This window comes from Passer domesticus, chromosome 8 (genome assembly GCF_036417665.1).
Source record: "Passer domesticus isolate bPasDom1 chromosome 8, bPasDom1.hap1, whole genome shotgun sequence".
Taxonomy (NCBI): domain Eukaryota; kingdom Metazoa; phylum Chordata; class Aves; order Passeriformes; family Passeridae; genus Passer; species Passer domesticus.
Window position 1 is genome coordinate 54,997,207 of NC_087481.1, and position 17,764 is coordinate 55,014,970.

Consider the following 17,764-nt stretch of genomic DNA (forward strand, 5'->3'; position numbering starts at 1 on the left):
GGAGTTGGAGGAAGGTGGATTTGGGAATGAGGAGAAGCAGTAGGTTGGTGCTGGAGGGTTGGTGCAGGAGAGGTGCTCTGGGCCAGAGTGATGGAGCACCAGTCCTGTGAGGAAAGGCTGGGGTGGGGTGTTCAGCCTGGGGAAGAGAAGGCTCCAGGGAGAATTTAGAGCCCCTGAAGGGGCTCCAGGAGAGTTGGAGAGAGACCTTGACAAGGGATGGAGTGATAGAAGATGAATGGCTTCAAAGTGACAGAGGGCAGGGTTAGATGGGATATTGGGAAGGAATCCTTCCCTGTCAGGGTGGTGAGGCCCTGGCACAGGGTGACCAGAGAAGCTGTGGCTGCCCTTGAATCCCTGGAACATCCAAGACCAGGTTGGATGGGTTTAAGGCAATCTGGGACAGTGGAAGGTGTCAGGGTTGGAACTGGATGAGCTTCATGTTCCCTTCCCACAAAAACCAGTCTGAGATTGTGACCTGCGGTGTGCTGCCACCAGAGGGGACAGAGTGTGCCAAGGGTCCCTCACTCCTGTTCTCATCCAGCACCTCACCAGGCCTCTCATCCTCCCCACAGCTGCCTTGTCACTGCCATCAGGACAACATTTTTCCTCCTGTTTCTTCTTTCAAGGCATCACCTGCCTGCCTCCCCTCAGAGGATGCTCCTTAAATCTAAAGCTTACAAGCCACGTTCAACAGCTGCTGGAAACCAGGTGTAACATAAATTAATAAATATTCCATGGAAAAGCTACATTAACTGCTTGCCCCTAAAGTGCTGTTTAGTGGCATGTCAGGCACAGCTGTGTAATCAAAGGATTACAGTGCTCCCATTGCAAGGCTCTCCACCTCCTCGGGAGCTTCCCTGGCTCCCTCGCCTGTAAAAACCCAGCCCAGGCACCAGGAGAGAATTGTAATCATGTCTTTGAGCCTGGGAAACACAACCCAGCAGGCTGTGGGGACAAACACAACACGTTTTCTGTCAGATACACAGGCAGCCACACAAATTTTTAAGAGAATGGGTCAGCAAAGCTCTAGATCATCTAGAATTTTAGTGAAACTGCAGTGTAAGTGGAGAGATGGGTGCAATTCAGGCTGCCTCAAAACAAGAACTTGCAGGAGGTTACAGATCCCTTCCCCTGAATAGCTGTGTTTAGACTCCAGATCTGACACCTCACTTGGTCAGCAAGCAAAACAAGGCACTTCACTAAAAAACATAAATAAGAAATGCTAATTTGTGGGGGAAAGCTGTGGAAAAATGCTCTTATTGGAAATCTACCATGGTTTTCCACAGCACTTTGGATTATTCTATCTGAGCAACCTAACTCCAGCCAAGGAGTACAGTGGGAATTTAGAATTACCCCTCCCTGTGGGAGGTATGGAGGAAAACAGGTGGGTTAAAGGGGAAAATGGGAGTCTAGAACCAGCAATTAACGAGCCCTGCTCAAATCAGGGCACATCTTCTGCAAACCCCCTGAGATGTTTGAAACAGTGTTCCACATCAGGTAAGAACCCAGAGCAGCACTGAGTGATTTAAGAGCACATCTCATTGGAATTTATGACTGTGGGATATACATTAACTGTAGGGGTAATTAGGAGGGAGAGGGGAATATCAGTATCTGTTTATGTCATGGCTTTTCTTCACCTAAGTGATGCAGCTGTGCTGGAAGAGAAGTGCAGTTGGGTGTTCCAAGTTCCTAAATCCACATGTCATTTAGGTGAGATCAGCCCTCTGCTGCCAGCTCACCTCGGGAGAAATTCAATCAGCACCCAGTGGTGACACAGCCCTGAGCTACAATAGTGAGATTTTGCTCTGTGGACATATAAGGAAGAAATCACTGCAGGAAAAGTAGCTTATGAAAGGAAGGATTCCCTTCCTAGTCAGCAGAGGAGCTCCACAAGAAATCCCTGGCAGAGTTTGCTGCCACCCCACTTGATCTTCAACACAAACCAGTGCTCTGAGAGGTGCTTTAGGACCAGCCCATCCTTAAAACTGAGATCACTTGGGCTGCCAACAAAAGCTTTGAGCACTGAACCTCCCCATTCTCACAGAGCTCCTGCCACAGGTTGCTTGAAATAATGTTAAAATAGAACACAAGCAGTACCTTATTTGCATCTCTGTGATTATGCCTACATAAAATCCCTGTTCATGCTGCTGGTGATTACACACCTTCATCCTTCCCCCCCAACCACATGAAATAATTCAAATATGAGAGTCTGCTTCACCCTTCTCATTTATATGATTTCCAGATACCTGCTTTTAGTTTAGCAATGAAGATAAAAATCCATTACTGCCTTCCATTGCATTAGTGGAATTAAGTGTTTTGCAATGTAAATCTCCACTGTTTGATCATGTTCCTGTTACAAACCATCAACTAAAACACTCTGAATTTGAGATTAGTCCTCCTATGACAAAATCTGAACCATAAAACTATTTTCCTATTGATTTCAGAACTGCACAGTGGCTACAACTCACAGACACAGGATCTAAGTGCTGTTAAAAAAAAAAAAAGGAAAGAAAGAAGGTAGTTTCACTACTAAATCTTCATACAAGTAGTTTCCTCCTTTCTGCATTCAAATTGATTTTCTTTCTTTTGGCATGTGAAGAGCCAGATGAATCCTTTGACTCAATGCCCAAGAGTGAAATGGCACCAGCAGCAGCAGAGAAGCTCTCAGGGCACGAGACGTGTGACAACATTTTAATCACTGACAAAAAGAGGCTTCAAGGCAGCTACTCTGTCAGTGTTTGCTGGTTTTAAGTGAGATTCACTGTTTGTGAGTGACTGTATATAAGAAACAGTCTATATTATATATATATATATGTTTTTAATATAGCTATGTCTATAAATAGCACAGATATAAATATATATGTATGGGTCATGTCCATTTGGGGATGTTTTATTGGTGGAAATTTCCCTCTCTGCCAAAGATCAAGCAGTCCCCAGTCAGCATCAAGTGCAGTGCTGTTCAATCAGGTGTTTGTTTATCCAAACGAGCACATACGATTTGCAGTTAAACCTTAAAAATATTTATTTTTCATGAGCAGTTCCAGCAAACTTTGAGATTTAATCCATGATGTGCCCAGCTGGCCACTCCGCTCCTTCTTTTAAGTCTCAAAACACAAAAGAACGTGTTTGTTCTACAGGAGATGATGATGATGGGTTTTTGGTCTGGCTAACCATTCAAGAAGTGAAACCATTCTGATGTCATACGCAAGGAAGTCAGTGTGAAGGGGACTTTAGGACATAGCATGATCTAATAAATAAAATAAAATTTTTAAAAATACAAATCTGAGAGTTTAGTAGGTGTTTGGATGCACCATCCAAGCAATACTCTCACACATCCTATTAACCTACAAATCTGTCTGTGCCTAAGACACTCAGATCACTGCAGAGTACGGCTGTAGTATTACAATGAAGCAGCAGAGAAAATTTAAAAAAAAAAAATAAAAGAAGAAGAAAAAGAGAAGCCCATATATGAGACCGCCAAAGTTCAGCTGGTGAATCGTTGCTTAACAGACTCTGACCATAATAACCCGTCACTGAACCTTGCCTGCATTCTCGGCAGCTATGAAGCTATTTTTACCAGCCAACAGCTTGCATTTAAGAAATCCCCCTCTTCACCCAAAAATATTCACCGCGAGCGGCAGCATCCACGCCCGGCTCGCTCCTAGGTGGGATGCGCTGCCGGGATGCAATGGCTCTTTCGGGAAAGCCCCGTCCAAGTGCTGCTGTCCCCGGCTGCGGGCAGTGACAGCACCCGCGCAGCGCTGTCCCCGCGGGGTCCCGCGGAGCACGGCCGCGCTCCGGGCCGCCTTTCCCCGCTCGGGGCTGCCTTTCCCCGCTCGGGGCTGCCTTTCCCCGCTCGGGGCTGCCTTTCCCCGCTCCGGGCCGCCTTTCCCCGCTCCGGGCCGCCTTCCCCCGCTCCGGGCCGCCTTCCCCCGCTGCTGCCGAGGCTCCGGGGATGCCCTGGCAGCGGCCGGGGTGCCGCAGCCCGCGGGGAGCGGGGACAGTCCCGCGTCCCCCGGCCGGAGCCCCGCGTCCCCCGAGCCGAGCCGTGCCCGGCGCTGCCCAACTTCCCGCAAAGTCCCGCTGCCTGCAAACTTGGGGAGCCGCGGCCTGGGGACCCCCCACCATCCCATCCCATCCATCCCATCCCATCCCATCCCCGCGCTCCTACCTCCGCCGCCTCGGCTCCGCTCTGCCCCGCGCCCGCCGCCTCCGCCGGCTCTGCCCTGGGGGAGGGGGGCGGAGGACGAGGAGGAGGAGGAGGAGGAGGAGGAGGAGGAAGGGGGAGGGAGCAGCCCCGCCGCTCCCCGGCCGCGCTGCGCAGCCCGGGAGGCGGAGTGCGGCCGCTCGGCTCTGCCCCGGGGCGTGGGGGTCCCCCCGGGCTGGGGCTGCGGGGATGGGTGCGAGCGGAGCGGGGGCAGCGCCGCGGAACCCCCGGGGCTGGGGCTGCGGGGCATCCCCCGAGCCCCAAGACCCGCCCGTGGCAGCGCCCGGGGATGGATGCAGAGAATCCAGGAGATGGGCCGCTCCTGAGCTGTCCGACGGGAATTCGGGCTGTCCCGATGTTGTGTGCAGGCAGAGGTCAGCCCGAGGAGACTCTCGGCACGGCTGGGGTGCTGCTGGGGCTCCGAGGCTGGAGAGCCAGAGCTGCCCTGCTGCGCACCTGGCAGGCGGCATCAGCATCCTCTGCCCTGCTCCGGGCTTGGAACGGCGACAGCGCAAACGTGGAAAAGGATCCAAAGTCTTCTATCAGTTGAATGCAAAGTTTGTTAGCAACGAGATCTTACATATGTGTGTGTGTATATATATATATATGTATATGTGTGTGTGTATATATGTATATATATGTATATGTGTGTGTGTATATATATATGTGTGTATATGTATGTGTGTATATATATATGTGTGTGTATATATATGTGTATGTGTATATATATGTGTGTGTGTATATATATATATGTATATGCGTGTGTGTATATATGTGTATATATATATGTGTATATATATATGTATATGTGTGTAAAGTGAGTATACCAAAAAACTGTGAAACTGTCCAAGGGCAAGCAGAGATTAAATTTTAAGAAGGAATTCTTCCCTGTGAGGGTGGGCAGGCCCTGGCACAGGATGCCCAGAGTAGCTGTGTCTGTCCATGGATCCCTGGCAATGTCCAAGGCCAGCTTTGGCTTGGAGCAATGTGGGATAGTGGAAGAAGTCCCTGCCCATGGCAGGAGGGTTGCAACAAAATGGTCTTTAAGGTCCCTCCCATCCCAAATTGTTCTGTGATGATAAATATATGGTTAAATGTATAGTCTGGTTATTAAATCTGTGACACAGATCCCTTCTGAGATGCAGCACACACCATTTCCCTCAAAGGTTTGATGCAACACTTGCAAAGCCAATATTATCAAAGGAAAACTCTTCATATTTCCCTCCTTACACTGTTAAGCTTAAATCCATTGTTTAATACTCAGCAATATTGTTTCTAAGAGTTTGAAGTGATGAAGCACAAGCTGAACATGAAAGAACAGTGAATTCTCTATTTTAGTACTTCCTTTTGTGATCAAGCCCATCTTTGGTTTTAACTTTCAGAAGCATCTAAAACTCAGCTCTGTGGGAATCTGTTTTGCAGTGAAACCATATGTACTTTAATAGTAAAATGCAAAGCAGAAGTGTATAAATTACACAGCTCTGATTGGGAGCCAAACAAATTAAGGATTTCAAGCAGGTGATTGTGCACCTGTAAGACCATATAAAAACTTTTGAAAGCTTTTAAAAGCCATACATGCACACATTTCCAACAGCCCCACTTATGCATCTCTGTTCAGATCAAATCTGAATCTCACCTGGTTTTAGAGAAAAAAAAAACACCCAGAAAAAAGACCCTGATGAGGTGACACCTGTGATTTATAAAATACTCACACATATTCAGCATTTCTGTTTTGAGTTAAATATGCTGCCCTCCAAGGCCTTTTTTGGCCTCGTGGGATGCTCTGAATAGCAATTATCCTTAGCCAGATTTCTGTGTAATTACACTCCCTTCCTTTTTCTATATTTTTAAATAACAAAAAATCAAAGAAGCTGTCATGAAAACAAGATCTTCATTCCCTGGGGAAGTCTCTGTTTACATTATTCCTCACCAAGCAGCAGCTGGAGTAGAAATCTTGGTGGTGTTTTCCACACGTGGTAGCTCAAACTTCCATAAAGGCACTCCATAAAGGCCGAGTCTGCCCATCTCACAGGCACTTACAGACTGCCTCCAGTGTTACCTGGAGAGATGGGGAGGAAAACACAAACTTTAATGGCATAATAAATCCCTCTCCAGGAACAGTGTTACCAGGAAAAATCACAGAATCAAAGAATGGTTTGGGTTGGAGGGACTTTAAAGCCCATCCAGCCCCTGCCATGGGTAGGGACACCTTCCACTGTCCCAGGTTTTTCCAAGCCCTGTCCACCCCATCCTTAAACTCTTCCAGGGATGAGACAGCCACAGCTTCTCTGGGCACCCTGTGCCAGGGCCTTACCAACCCCACAGGGAAGAATTTTTTCCTAATATCCCATCTAACCCTGCCCTTTGTCAGTTTGAATCCATTACCCCTTGTCCTGTCACTACATGCTCTTGTAATGATTGCCAGAGGAAGGAAAATCAGAATAAACAGCCTAAAACTCTGAAAGCTAAGACTGACCTTTAATTCTCATGATTCAGAGTTCAAAGAGGAAGGAAATGAAGAAGTTTCAATATAGAAATTATAGTAGAGCTATCTCTGACTAGATTGGGTTTCATAAAAAGAAAGGTCCTGACCTCCACCTCTGTAAATCTGATTTCTGCTGGTTGCCATGCTTACTCTGCAACATATGAAGAATCATCCCACTTTTAAAACAAGTTTGTACATATTTCTTAGCTCTGAGCAGGCTTATGTGATGAAAAAGATGGGCGAGTCCTTTAGCAGTGTTGAAAAGCAGGCCCTCAATTAGTGGTGCAAACTTGTGAATTTAAAAGGTGATTTTTTTAACCATGTAAGTCCTTTCTCCTTGCTGCTGGCTGTGGCTTGGGGCAGAAATCTGGTGGACAGGTCCAGTGGCTGTGTTTGCCAGTAGCAGAGCTGTGCATTTATAGCCAGATTTAACTCTGGGATAAATAAATCAGATTGTGTCCTCAGAGCACCGCTGTAATGGGATGCTAATCCCAGAAAAAGGGCTGCTTTTCCTCCACGTGCCTCTCCCAGCATCAGCATCTCTGGGTTATTCTCACAGAGAGGGCTTAGAAATGCAGATGTTTCTGCTTTGTGCTTCCTCTCTCCCAAACTCATAAAGCAGAGGAAGGAGTTCATTGCCCGCAAGGACCGAGGAGGATTTTGCTTCCCACTCCAGCTGCTTTTGGGGAGCCCTTTTCCCATGACCTCCATCCCCAGGCACTGCTTCCCAAAGCCCTTCTCAAGGGATGCTGCTGCAGGGTGCCAGCACAAAGTGATATCCTCACATCAAATCCTAATTTCACCAGAAACAGATGCGGAAAGTGACAGGAAAAAACCAAAACTTCCCCAAAACATCTCCATCCCCTTTGTGCCACGAGCAGCCGGGAGCAAAGGGACCTGCCACCTCCCCCAGGGGACACCTGCAGGACTCCCCTTTCTCAGGGAAAGCAGAGGTGTGGTGGGGCTGGAAGCAAACAACTTCCTGGGTAAAAAAAAAAAAAAAAAACAAAAAACAAAAAACAACAAAACCCTGTAAATCCAGCCGGGAGTTTCCGTGCAGTGAGCCTGGAGAACCACCAGGTGCTGTGGATGTTGTATTTAACAGCTCAGCGCTGAGCAGAGCCGCAGCTCAGCCTAATTCCAGCCTAATTCCATCCTGATGGATGCAGGCTGGGTTTAGGATGTGCAGCCACAGCCCTCCAGCACCTCCAGACATTGTTTCAGCTCTTCTCCCAACTCCAAGGCTGTGAGTTGGTGCCGTGAGAAAATTGCAGGGAGATTTGCTATTCTTAGTTGTCTGCTCTGCCATTAAAATATTGGTGTAATTCTCACTGGAATTAATGGAATGTGTATATTTTAAAGAAATGCATTATTACTCTCATTTTGCCCCTGGTATCCTGGCAACAGGCACATTCACATCACTAATTTCATATCTTGCACATCCTTCAGCTCTGAGTAAAGGGTATATCAACCTTCAGATACTCTGAATGCCTTTTTTTGCTGTTTTCCCAACTTGGGCTGGGAATCATTCTTCTTGGCATGCACATCCTTGGAATGCCTCTGGGAATTCATGCTCAGCCTTTAATTGAAGACAATGCCTTTGTCCCTGGAACAGGCAAAAAATTAAAACTGAAACTTGATTAGGTGAATGTGGCAGAATCTGGTTTCCCACAAATGGTCTGTTAGATTTTAATGATTTTTAGATTTTAGTTGCCTTTTGCCTGATGCCATTCTTTCATTCTGAGCTGTGTGTCCTTCAGCACCCTCCAGAGCTCCCTTTTACTGGTGATCTTTATGCCCTCCAAGTACTTGTTGAAGGGTATCATTCCCCTCTTAGTCATCATTTAGCCAAGTGATGCATATTAAATTCCTTTAATCTTCACTCATAACTCAGTCTCTTCCGACCTTTAATCATTTTTATTACTCTTCTTATGAATTTCTTCCAATTTGTCTGCATCTCTCTGGCAATGAGGCACCCAGGATTTACTGCCTTGTTTTAGATATGCTCTCCCTGCAGCAATGCAGAAGATGTTCCCTCCTGCTACTTTCATCCACCACTGATTTAACAATATGCTGGAGTTGTGAGGTAGCCGGGAATCAATTAAAATAGAATTTAAATGCTTCAGTGCTCAGAGTTACTATAATTCTTTTGTGGCACCAGAAGCCTTGGAGCCTGTGAATACCTGCTGCTTCTGGAGGCACGTGTTTGTGATTCCCAGGGCAGGCAAAGCTTTGAAACCTGCTGCATGCACAGCTCTGTGAGCCTCTGTGGGGATGTGAAGGAGGAGTTATGATCCAGGAGACAGCTGGAGACGGGTTCAGATTGGCACCAGGAGCAGCTCACGTGTGACAGCTCCACGCTGCTCCTCCTGGAGCTCCCAGAGAGGTGACAGCACCCAGGGGCTCGTCACAGCAGTGGCAAAACTGAGGGAGGCAGCAGCCCAGAGCTTGACATTAGGTTGCTTCAAGCTCTGTTTAAATGGTTTGCTTTAATAAAATATTAAATTTAAAAAAGTCTTTATACATCTGCACTGCTTTAGAGCTTTGATTAATGAAGAGCTTGAGATAGCTGAGCAGCAGATTAAATGATGAAAGATGCTCTAAGACTTCTCAGATCTGCTAAAATGATCAGGTGGCTTCTGTGTCCCCACCATCGTGTGTGGTTTTGATCCAAGGCACACACTGGAGTCAAGAGGATCTCTGCTCCTGGTTCCTGTTTTCCCATCTGAGCAACCCTGTGGTTTCACACTGCTCTGGTGGATAAGGAGGGAAGGCTATCACTCCTGGAGCTGTTTAGTTCCTCTTACAGAACATTTTTCCTTTTCTGTCCCATACACAAACTGTGGCTCCCAGATGTATTTTGTGTTCTCACATTTGGTCCCTGAGCCTCTGGTGGGGAATTTAAGGTCACTGGGCCTTTACATTCACACTCCAACGCCCTGAGTTTTCACTTTCATGTCATTTATTACTCCTCCTCCAGCCTCTGAATTCAAAATGAAGCATTTAAAATTTGATCAGGGATGTGTTCTAATGAGTGCTTGGATTATATGTGTGCCTTGTTTCCTTAAGTGATTTTTACCCTTCTGTCTACTTCCAGAAAAAAACAGATTAACTTCATTTTATAGGCTCTTTTCCCTACATACCCCAGTCTTTCCCCTTTCCTATCTGTTGCTCTTCATTCATTAAGTTCCTTGCAAACCCCAGCCTTCAACAGTGGCTTAAGAATTAATAAAACAGCTTGTGGCATGAAGCACATTTACATACAAGTCGTGTGAGTGCACATATGAATCTTCCCTTAAAAATTATTTACAATCTGGATAAACATCTCATAGTGCTGAAGGGAAAAAATGTTTATTTTCGCCATAATTTATAAATATTTCAAGTACCAAGGCTGATTTGTTAATGCTGAGTTTGTGGGGTCTACTTGCATAGACATGGCCTGTGCCATCCTGATTTTTCCTTCAGGAGCAGAGGATGGTCCCTGCCCCTGTACGACTGCAAAGAGATTAATTTCTCAGCCTGCTTTTGCTGTATTAGCCTTCATTTTACATACACAAATAAAGTAATTTAACTTGTTAGATGTTCTATGAAAAGTACCAAGATAGACCAACTGTCTTTACCTTCAAAGTTATGAAAACCATTATTAAAAAGATGTATCATGTAACCTCCTTGCTGACATAATGATAAATGTTTCCTGCGAGTGTTATTCTATCTTCTAATTTCAGAAAAATTAATATACCTTTTTTCTGCCTTTTTTTTCTTCCTTTTTGCTAGCTCAGGCCTTGTTACAAAGCCATTTTAATTTGCAATCATTCTTCCAGTGCACCTGCAATGATAGAGCTGATAAACACTTTCTTAGATGATAATTTTTAATGACTACCACGATTGCAAACTGAATTCTGGCTTTAGGAAGAATGCCAGAGATGGCAGAAAACTGAGAGACAGAAGAAATAGCATGGGAGGGATGCACTTCATCCAATAATTATATTGAGCAATTTGGTCTGGAGGAAGGTGTTGGGGGTTGGATAAGATGAGCTTTAAGATCCCTTCCAACTCAAAACACTCTGTGCTTCTGTGATTATCTATTCTTACTGCATTTTATTTTTTCTGGTAACTTCCTACTCACACAGTTAAAAACACTGCCATGCTCAAATCCATCAAAAATCTCTCAGTTTCTCCTTTTTTCCCAGTGCCTAAAATCTGAAACATAAGAGCAGGGTTCCTGCACACTGCTGCTATCTTGCTGAATCAGGCAGTTTGGGGCAAAGCCAACTCCTGTGACTCCTGTGGTCTCGCATGAGGAATTGCTTCTGTTGGAGAAGCGTTGACCATTTAATATACAGTGCTCATGACTCACCATATATTCCCAGAGCACTTGGAGGTATTTCCATGCTGTCTCTGTATTTTTACAACCTAAACATATTCCCCTGGAGATTTATGCAGCTTTACATTCTTTTCTCTCATAGACATTTCCAGGAGTTTTATGAGGGAGCAGAGAGGGAGCCTAACCAGCGCGGGCAGCTCGCTTAATTTAGCACAGTCCTGTTCTTTCCAGTTCACCCACCTGCAAAATGGGAATAATAATAAGCACTTAAGGGAGAATATTCACATGTCTAGCTTGAGACCTTTAATGTTCATCTCTCCAGAGGCTCAGCAGAGAGAAACAGCTTCTAATTCAGATGCTTTGAATGGGCTTCTAATGGAGCTTGCTCCTCTTCTGGCAGTCAGGGAGACCAAGTTCTCAGCTCCTGCACCCCTCCATTAGGCATTGGGTGACATTGCCAGAAGCCAGGCACTGTGAACATCCTCTTTCATGGCTCATCATGCAACCACTTCCACGCTCAGCTTCCCACTGGTGGAGCAATACCTGATTAACTCCATGGTTTTCCACATCTTCAGAGTGGAGTGGGCTGTGGGATGAACACCATGCAGGGCCCCAGTGATCACTGAAAAAAATGAGCATTTCAACAGCACTTTGTGTGTGTTAAACCCAGTGGAAGCACTATGAATTATCAATATGGCCAGTCATTAGTATTCATTAGGGCTCAGAACAAACTACTGAGACTCAAATCCTCCCGTTGCGGTCTCTGGTTGCAATCGTGTGACATTGAGCAAGTCACTTCTCTTGTCCTCATTTTTCCTTGTCATTAGGACCTCTGCATCATCCCTGAGTGTGATGTGAACCTTAATAAGGCTTGAAAAGGGCTTTGGGAACTTGTGCTGAAGTGGGAAATATTAATGTCAAGCACTGCTGTAACAGCAGATGAGACGGAGCGAGCGCCTCATCCCCATCCAAAGGGCTCGGAGCGGTGCCATGGAGCACTTCAATGCCTTGTGGATCCTGCCCAGGAACACTGGGGACAGAGAGGCACACCGAGCCAGTTCTGCTCTCACTCAGAGCCAAGAAGCACCACCAGGGAGTTGAGATTTGGAAAACTCATCCCTGTCTTGCTTTTCTTCGGGTTGCACAGGCAAGCTGCCTGTTGGTATGCACAAATGGATATTTAGGCTTCTAAACACCCGCTCCTGGACACAGAAATGCAATTTGGGACTGTATTTAGCATGGAAAGTCTGGCACAGAAATCAATCTTTATTTCAGAAAATCTTCTCTTCAGTGTTTAGCCTTGGTGTTGATTATATGAATTAGATCCCTATTACAAATGAGCCTCATGTCCCAGAAACTAATGTGTTGTGCTCAAGAAGCAAGACTTTCTGCATTTCATCATCATTCTGTTCCTTAATGATTCCTCTTTCCTGGCAATGATGAGAAATGTTTATTTCCCTGGAGGATTTCTGGATGGTGAAATTATGGTGTTATTTGTGGGCAGTGGATGCTGCATTAACCCGCCAAGGCTGCATTGCCATCTTTTAATCATTCCGTTTGGAGAGCTGGCCACCTTCCTTCACACCTCTGGTTTCCACAACCCCCTTTGGCCACTTTTAATCTATTCAATCCACTTTTATGCTGGAGACAGTGGCTGCCAGCTCCTGCCTGCTCGGAGGCATAGGAGCAATACAAAGTGACAAAGTGACAGTGAGATAAACACTACTGAGAGGCCTTAGTCTGCATTTTGAGGACTGCTGTAAATCAGAGTGATGGAGAGAGACAGATTAGTGGTGCCAGCGTAGAGAGGTGAATGTGCCTGCTGGGATCTACATATTCCTGTAAAATGCATCTACTTTTCATTTATAGCTAGTGATAGAAACACTGTCATAATGTTGTGGAAAAGGATATGTTGACAGCAAAGTCAGAGTCTTGCACAGTTCCTCAGGCTCTGCAGGAGTCATTTATGGAGTCAATGAAGGTTCCTACAGTGCTACAGCCACATTTTCTTATTTCCATCTCCAGTTAGAAGCAGAGCAATATGTTATTCTACATGATCATATTAAAGGAATTCTTCATTTCATGTCTTGTAACTTCTGTCACCAGGTGTTGGCTGACACTCTCCATGCTGTTGTAGAATCCAGCTGCCTTCCCCAAACTGAAAACCCAAAGACAAACACCTGAGATGACATGAGTTACATACCCAAACATACATTTGATGTTTGAGGCAACTTCAGCTAAAGCAAAATCTTGGTGAATTTGACCTCCCCCACCAAAAGACTGCACTTAAGACAGTTACATCAGGCCTGAAATTTGCCATCTGCTAAAGCAGAGAACCCTAAAGTTAAATTCACCATTGGAGCCAATGCTCGGTTGCTCTTCAGTTACCATCTGCAGTTTTTTACATTGCTTTTTATTCTGTTAAATTTATGCCTTAGTGTGTAAAAATGTCCCCAAACTACGAAAGCAAATGAGCAGTGTGACAGGGCTCAGCCCAGTAAAGACAATAACTTTGACATTATCAGATTTTTCAACTTGAAAATCTCAAGGCTTAATCTCACATAAACTCTTGGTTTTACAGCAATCTCTGCTAAGTACTGGAAATCTTGCAATATTTATTCCCTCTGACTTCACTCCCAGCACACTGGAATTTCCTCTATGTTGTAGTAACAGAGAGCTCTTTGCTCAGAATTGATTCTTCTCTCTGCTGCACAACCTACAACCACTGGTATCAGCAGCTCCTGTTGGAGTTTTTAGGCCAGCACAGGTGAAAAAAATCATGCAAAAAAGCTTTGGTGCTCAGCTGCATGTGCTCAAATTCAGCCTACATATGGACAAAGGGGAATGTTTGGGAAATGTACAAGCACACAAAAAAAATCACCATATTTGATGATTTGCTCGCAGGTGACTTTTTCTTTCATGCAAAGAGATGCAATTTAAAAAAGAGCAAAATTCCCTGTGGTTGATTCATTCAGCTTTTTGGATGAGAAGATGCAGAACTGCCTAGAATGGCAGTGTAGCCCTATTGCTTTTTTTTTTTCTTTTCTCTTCTGGTTCAGACAAGAAATGTCAGTGTGACCCATCTGCTGGAATGTGAGCAGAGCCCCAGAAGACCCACACACAGCCTGGAAGACAAGTGCCCATATGGTGTCTGCATTCATTCATTGCAGAGCTGGTAGGCAGCAGAAATACCTCAGGGAAGAATTGGGGATGAGAAGATATTTTTAATAAACCAGACTGCAGTGATCTATAATGGGAAATAATCACCAAGCCTTTTCCACAAATATCTAAATTTCTGTCTTTCCTACTTTCCCTTCCAGTGCTGGCATAGAAAAAACAGAAAATAAAGGTTTCTTGTACTGTAAAACACTCAAATATTTCCCAGTTACCGGTGCTGTACTGTATCAAGGTTACTGTTAATGTTATTAATATTAATTTTCATTTACACCGCTGCAAAGCCATTAATGTGATAAGAATGTTATTATCTTTATAGCAATAAGTATTTATTAAAAGCATGTACAGTGAAAATTGGTAATAAGATGAAGCAGTGCAAAGTAGAATGCAATGAATCCCTTAGGAAGAATAATAAAGATTTCTGGCTCTTTTTATTCCTCCCAACAACTTCAGAGTATTTAAAAAAAAAAAAAAAGGCAAGATAACAAGGCAGGTTTGAAGTCACTTATCAGAATTTGCAAGGGCTCTGAATGTTTATCCTCAGTGAAAGCTGGAAGGATCCATTTCTGGAAAATTATTGTTGCCTGCCCTTTTAGCAAGAAACTGTCTTGCTGTTTTTGTTTAATTAACTGCCTGTGTCAATTACTGCCTGCAAATAACACAAAGTATTGCCCAGTGAACTTGGGAAGGCTCTCAGAAGCCACCGGGGTGTTGTGAGCTCCCTCTGCACTCCCTGCACATCTTTTGAGGGTGGGAGGTGATAAAATTCCCCTTTTCTGTCCATTTATTCAAGGAAATAAAAATAACCCATCATTGCTCACTGGTTGAAACCTGCTGTGAGTCCTCCACCACCCCTGGAGGAAAGGCCTTTGTCAAAGAAGTGGGGTCAAAGCTGGGTTTTGGTGAAGGAAAGGGAGGATTGGAGGTCTTCAAGACAGGAATCTTCCCTTGCAAGCCAGACTGCACTCTCTGTCTCTCCATAATGTTTAGTTAATGGGAGTAAGGTGAATTAAAAAGGCTGAAAATATTCCCTGGAGAAAACCAGGTCCCCAGTGAGTACAAGAAACTGAATTTGTGTCATACAATAAAATCTGTGCTTCCATCCCAAGCTGAAATATTTGCTGTATTCCCCAAGGCTCCATGTTTGCTGAGCCTTTCCTGTTGTCCTGGCCAGGGCGTGCAGTGGGATGCTTCACTCCGACTTCCACTCACCCCCTGCACCTCTGCCCTGCCAGATCGGGCACTCCTCTTCCTCTCTCTCCTGCCACATCCCTCGAGTTCCAGCTCCACAATCAAGCTTTATTCTTGCTCCTTTTCTCTTCTCTTTTTCTGCCAGGAGAAATTGTGTTTGGATTGATGCTCCGCCGCTGACCCCGGCTGCCGGGCTGGCAGCTCCATGGAGGTAGAGCATTCCCAAACCCCAGGAGCACAGAGCCAGCTCTTCCTCCGTACTCTGTGTTCCCTGCAGCTCTGCTGGACACTTCCTCAGGCAACAAGGAATCTCACCACTGGCTGCAGCTGAGGCTGGCAAGTGCTGCTGCCCGAAAAAATGACAATCTATTTTTTCCTTTTCAACTGGTCGCCAGCTGAGCGAAGGCTGCTGGTGCTTTCTGCTTTGGGGAGCTGAAAAGGTGACCTCTGATTAACTTTCTGGGCCAATGACCTCTTACATTTACTGTAGCCAAGGAGCACAGCTCAGTTTTTAACTGCTCCAAAAGTCCTCTCCCTTATCCAAAGTCTCCCTCTTTCCATCCCAGTGCTGGGCCAAAAAAGTGACAGGACAAGTGTTACTGACATGTATGGTCTTTATTGAATTGGATGCAATTCTGACCAAAGTACCCAAATTCCAGGAAGATACAACCAGAAAAGTTTCACCACCAAATTTGGGGGTTTCTTTTGGAGTGCAGCTTTTCCGTAGGGAACTCTTTTCAGTAGATTTGAAGGCTTTGGGCTCTTTCCAATCACCATCCACAAAAAAGACTGGTCCCCCTCAGATTTAGTTGTTGGGGATAATTGACTGTGGGGAGGATTTTCCGTGCTATATATTCAATATAATCTGTACCTGGACTCCAGACTTTACTTTCAATTTGTACAGAGATAAGAAACACCACAAGAGTAGAGTGCAATGCTAATTAGGTTCAGTTTCCCTCCTGTCTGGTTGCCCCAGCACAGTTCACTGATTTTATTTGTGGATAGATTGGAGATATGTTCACATATTTTTAACTCTTCTGCCATGGACAGGGACACCTTCCACTGTCCCAGGCTGCTCCCAGCCCCAGTGTCCAGCCTGGCCTTGGGCACTGCCAGGGATCCAGGGGCAGCCCCAGCTGCTCTGGGCACCCTGTGCCAGGGCCTGCCCACCCTCACAGGGAAGAATTTCTTCCTATGAACAGGGTAAAATGGAGGTGAAAAATCATACCTAAAGTGATGCATTTGTTGTATGTCCCAGATCCTTCATTTTTGCCTTTCTGTTTGAATTCTCTTCCCTCAATGTTACAGCTCTAGCTTTGATTCATCCCAGCAGAATCAACAATCTTTTGTAAAATGTTCTTTTCAGTCCAAGTCCTTTCTGTGATAACAACAAAAACAGTACAAAAAGACGATTTGGATTATGTTTATATGTGACTAGACTATTGATCTCACAGCCCGGGAAATGAAAAATAAGATGAAATGTGATTTTTAAATCTGACCAGGAGGAGGGGATCAGGATGAAGCCAAGCACAAGTCAGTGGGTAGTGTGATTCTGCAAAGAATCCACCTCAGAAAATCAATTTTCAGTGTTTGTACGACACAAATTCAGTTTCTTGTGCTCACTGGGGACCTGGTTTTCTCCAGGGAATATTTTCAGCCTTTTTAATTCACCTTACTCCCATTAACTAAAGATTATGGAGAGACAGGGAGTGCAGTCTGGCTTGCAAGGGAAGATTCCTGCCTTGAAGACCTCCAATCCTCCCTTTCCTTCACCAAAACCCAGCTTTGACCCCATTTGTTTGACCAAAGCCTTTCCTCTGGGGATGGTGGAGGACTCACAGCAGGTCCTTCTCTGAACTTCACTGTTTCTTTGGTGAAGAAAACCTACTTATTCCTGTCACAAGGTCCTTGTACCCCACCCCCAGCTGTTCAGGCTGCTCCTCATTTTCCCCAGCACTTGGCTTGCCATGGCCATCATGAGGCACATTGGTCTGAAGGGACGCCTCTGACAGCGCGCCGGGAATTTGTTTCTTCCTTCTCCTACTGTAAAGCATTCTTCCTTCCCCAGCCTGCCCTAGAGAATCTAATTAGGGGCCTAATTACCACCCCCATACAATGCCCTGGCTGACCTTGGCTGGCTGGTGTTCTCAAGCCTTCCCTTGTCAATCCAGTTTTGGGCCGCGGGTCTGCGGGGTCTGTGCCGCTTCCTCTGCGCTCCACTCAAGGCTTATTTTTATTCCCTCCTCCAACGAAATTGAACTGTGAAAGCACTGTAAATTTTCAGCCTCGAGAGGCTCTTCATTAAGCAACAAATAACTCTCTGCACCTCCTTGATATTGCCCTCCTGTTGGCTGTTTGTCACACGGCGCTTCCCCCCTGCTCA

The 17,764-nt window shown here is 45.4% G+C and overlaps 1 protein-coding gene and 1 long non-coding RNA gene across 2 annotated transcripts in view; both read right to left on the minus strand.

The window, feature by feature from the left end:
- The window catches only part of CHST15 (carbohydrate sulfotransferase 15), a 45,105-nt gene extending 40,772 nt beyond the window's left edge, over positions 1 to 4,333 (minus strand). Inside the window, exon 1 of the mRNA XM_064431538.1 lies at positions 4,172 to 4,333. The gene's annotated coding sequence lies outside the window, so the exon portion shown is untranslated. The remainder of the gene's footprint in view (positions 1 to 4,171) is intronic.
- Positions 4,334 to 5,871: 1,538 nt separating this feature from the next.
- Positions 5,872 to 17,764, minus strand: LOC135306915 (uncharacterized). The gene is made up of 3 exons (XR_010367650.1): positions 17,511 to 17,764; positions 16,610 to 16,759; positions 5,872 to 6,266 (listed from the first exon to the last, which is right to left on the minus strand). It is a non-coding gene; the product is annotated as an uncharacterized LOC135306915 (long non-coding RNA).